The 4333-nt window shown below is 26.6% G+C and overlaps 1 protein-coding gene across 1 annotated transcript in view; it reads right to left on the bottom strand.

Moving 5' to 3' along the window:
* Positions 1–3904, bottom strand: part of LOC126895136 (uncharacterized) — an 18968-nt gene extending 15064 nt beyond the window's left edge. Inside the window, exons 1-3 of the mRNA XM_050666662.1 lie at positions 3821–3904; positions 3655–3723; positions 3399–3601 (exon numbers count right to left, since the gene is read on the bottom strand). The gene's annotated coding sequence lies outside the window, so the exon portion shown is untranslated. The remainder of the gene's footprint in view (positions 1–3398; positions 3602–3654; positions 3724–3820) is intronic.
* Positions 3905–4333: the final 429 nt, after the last annotated feature.

The raw sequence follows: 4333 nt of genomic DNA, 5'->3' as shown, positions 1-4333 counted from the left end.
GGAAAAAAAAAAAAAAAAAAAAAAAAAAAAAACGCATCATAGTAAAACCAATACCTACTCAGCTTCGCATCGAAGCTAAAATACGGAAGTGCATAATTAAAATTACAGAAAAAAAAAAAATTAAATCATAATAAGTGAAATATACAATCAGAATAATAAAAATATAAATTTAGCAGGAAAAAAATGTTTAAATTACACTTTTCATAAGTAGAGATAGAATCATTGAATACTTTTTAAGGAAAAACAGCCTTTTTTATTTGTCTCATAAGCAATTCTCTATTACTGAGTTGTCTGTTTTCGGATATGGGACAGTGTATTTTTAATAACATTGATGTCGACAGACTTGCTTGTAAAACTATTATTTTGATCACATTTAACCTTAGATTCAATATATGCTTTGTTTTTCTCATTTTCTTTAATAATAATATCAATTTGTCCAAAGAATTTATGGAGTATAGAAAAACATTCCACCACGTTAAAATATATCACAAGTGAATATAGTATAGTAAAATTACGAAAATAAGTAAATTAAAATGAATATTAAATTGTTTAGTGGAAATTCTAATATATATTTTTTAAATATTCTAGTGTATGTTTATATCCTAAATTATTTATTTTTCCCTCGATTATAAAGAATAATAATATTAGTACTAAATATTTAAATTAAAGTTTTTATTTAAGTCTTTTAAATATACGCAGGACATTGTATTACCATTCATTATATTAAAATTAGTAATTTTTTATTTCTAACAGTCCCATGCTGTTCAAATGGTATGGGCTGCTAGGGTTTTAACCCCCTTTTCTTTCTTTGTTTATTTATTACTATAAAATGTGTATAATTTTAGTGCCAGTAAAATTAATCGATAAGCAAAAAAATTCTATAATCCATACATTGAAAAATGTAATCTAAGCATTCAAAATAAAAATTTAACCATAAGTATCCAGGCTTAGAATTACAAACTAGCACCACAAAATAATATTACAGAATTAAAAAAGAAATATTTTAAAAGTTAATCTCTATAATTAGAAAAAAATAAATAAGTTAGTATTTATATCACATATGATTTATTTATTATTTGCGCAAGTGTCATTTTCATATTTGATGTAAATGAGGGTGGTCTGTTATAATATATATCCTAAAACTAGTATAAAGTGGCTTATAGTTATACAAGGACTATTATTCATCTTTTATGAAAAATAACAGCACCCATACACATAATTTAATTTAATACTATCAGGTTTTTGGCCATATCTAGTGATCCCAATTATAAATGTATTATTTTATACTGGAGGTCTTTATTTATAGTAGAATTTTTGTTATTTAAAGAACGAATGAAAAACATCTTCTTTTATGTACAAATTTTTTATTATATACAGTAGAACTCCAATTATCCGAATTAATGGGGACCGGGACCCATTCACTGGCTAATCAAAATAAACAATGACAGGTGACTGCAATGCGCCGGAACTGGAGTGGGAACTCTTACCACGTGTTGTGCCTACACTGACGCCGCGGACTTTGGACAAATTTTTTTCTGATTTTTTCTGAAAGTGATTCGGATAATCGGCGATTCGGATGATCGGAGTTCGGATAATTGGAGTTCTACTGTATTAATAATCATTTACAAATCTTATAAGGTCTAAATAAAGGTGATTGCATTAAATAATAAATAAGCTAACTTAAAAAAAACGGTAGCACAGTGGGGTCGAGGCACAGTATAGACGTGGCATAGATGAGATAAGTATAGATGATATCTGACAGTGATTAAAATCACTATCATAAGTAACGCTTCGATGCAATTCTGTAGATATAATTTAATTTTAAGAAATATGTGGATTATTCCAAAAACAAATATAACTCCTATTTCCTTAATTATATTCTGATTAGTGGTTCTTTGATCTAAAAGTATAATATATGAATAAATAATTATTATAGTAATTAAATTTAGTATGACTAAATAATTATTTAGTTATTAATTATTAAGTTATTCAATAATTTAATGTTGTAATTATATGAAGAAATTATAAAAACAACAAAGTGGTTGTATATTTCTTTTTTTTTAACGCGTATAAAAATTTAAAGGACTAAATGCAATTCTTATCAATAAAATTTTTTTATTACTAATGAATAAATACAAGGAACTTTCATCAGAAGCAAAAATATACTTTTCTAAATCAACTTTTGGCCCTGTTTTCAAATCTACAATTGAACTTTTTCTATGACATCAAATTTTTGATATCATTACTTATTAGTAAAATAATGAGTATTTACATCTAAAAAAATAATTAAAATAAAAAAAAATTGTTTTTAAATTATTACCGATTTTAATTTTTAATATGTTAAAAATAATTCAATTGACATATTTAACCTATAGTTTTAATTCTTTAAAATTGATTTCGGTGAAAGTTTATAATAAAAAAAAGTCGAATTTGTTACCATAACATTTAGTTCAACTTGCAAGTTTAAAATTGATATCATTAAATAGAAAATTTTATAAGAATTTAAAAAATGTAATTGTTATGCATATTAATCTTAGCAATATTTAATCAGAAAATTTTATAATTACCATATATAACTTTTTTATATTACTACATATTCCTACAGCCGCCGCATATGCCTCGCGTACAACGTCCCCTCGTGCCCCGCCCGCCCACAAAACACGACTATACCTCGTGCATGATACGTTTACTTACATAAGTCACTTTACATGTATATATATATATTCTAATTGCTATTAAAATTTATATATTAACATTAACACGCTTTATTCTCATTAAGAGATAAAAAGTGTATTCATTCCGATTACGGGGGATGATTGCCGTATCGTCATTTCCCGTTACCCGTTACAATCATGACATTGATAGTAACTACTATCATAACATGAAACTAAAAAGTAAAAAATAAATATAGTTTAAAAAAACTAAAAAGACACGCTTTTAAAGCGGATCGCCTAAAAAGTTAAAAATAATTTTTAGTTCGATGTGCTTTAAATCGTGTTTTTTTAGTTGTTTAAACTATATTTATTTAATATAATCATTTGATAATCATACATTTATCACGCGGTAAGTACACAACACAATGTAATACGGTTAAATGAATTTTTTTTTTAATTAATTGAATTTTAAATAATTTAAGTGTGACAGTTCTTCTAACATGTATAATATTTACTTTTGGACAAAAGGGGTTTCTCAGATAACTGATTTAGTTAATTAATGCGTCCAAATTAAATCTTTTAATCCAAAAGTCATGATTTTTTAATTAAATGAAATCGCACTTAAGCTTACAGGATTTATATTGTCTAGAAATAGTGTTAATGTATGTTCACACCACATGTATAGTATTTATGAATTGATGTTAAAAAATGTAGTAATACAAAAATAAACTTAAAAGTGCTTACTACTATGCGATTAGATGATATCGAGGTTGTACAGTCCGAGGGTTTAGAACAGTAAAGACAAGTTGATGTAACAAAAAATGAATTAAATTTCTTCTTATAGAGGTATTAAACGCTAAGGTATTCTTGTAGTGGTCGTGGTCTTGGCCTCCTATCTGACATCCAGTCGAAGCGTGAGATTAATTGGTATGTGCTTTAGTGAAAACCTGAGGCGTTCTTAGCGTGNGTGAGATTAATTGGTATGTGCTTTAGTGAAAACCTGAGGCGTTCTTATCGTGGCGGAGACCTCCTCTCTGACACCCAGTCGAAGAATAAGACCAAGCACTAACTAGTTATTAATATTTAAATTAAATGATTTTTAAATCATCTATTGCTTTACTCAGATTATTAATTCTAAATAATTGGGTAAATGTGAAATTACTTACCTTTTTAATAGCTTCCGTAAAGATTTGCAATGCTTCTTTTAAATAAAGTCTTGACGCAAAAATGAGTAAAATACAATATCGACTTAAAATGTACCGACGACAACACAAAGACGCGATTAGTTTTGACAAGTATAGATTGGACAAAATAATTCTGAATTCTGTATTGAATTCAGAGCTTCAAAAGTGGAGAAGAGACGTTCTCTGGCACACTCGCTCACTGATGCACAAGCAAAACTAAGCCTTTTTATATTATTTTTAATTACCCCTATCATGGGATGTTGTCAATGCTTTTGATGATTTTCAGTTTATTGTAATAAATTGAGCATAATATGATTATATTTTAAGATAAGATGCATAGTATACAATAATCAATTTAACACATATGTTTACAACACATATATAATAGTTAGTGTACAACAATGTATATGTTATGACAGATAAATTATTTGTTTGTATACTAGTAATATAAAATACAGATTATACATTTTATTCGTTGAAAAATGTATGATACGT

The sequence above is a fragment of the Daktulosphaira vitifoliae genome, unplaced genomic scaffold (assembly GCF_025091365.1).
Source record: "Daktulosphaira vitifoliae isolate Bord-2020 unplaced genomic scaffold, ASM2509136v1 Scaffold_1, whole genome shotgun sequence".
NCBI classification, from domain to species: Eukaryota; Metazoa; Arthropoda; class Insecta; order Hemiptera; family Phylloxeridae; genus Daktulosphaira; species Daktulosphaira vitifoliae.
The sequence above is the reverse complement of the archived record's forward strand: the minus strand, read 5'-3'. Positions and strand labels throughout refer to the sequence as shown.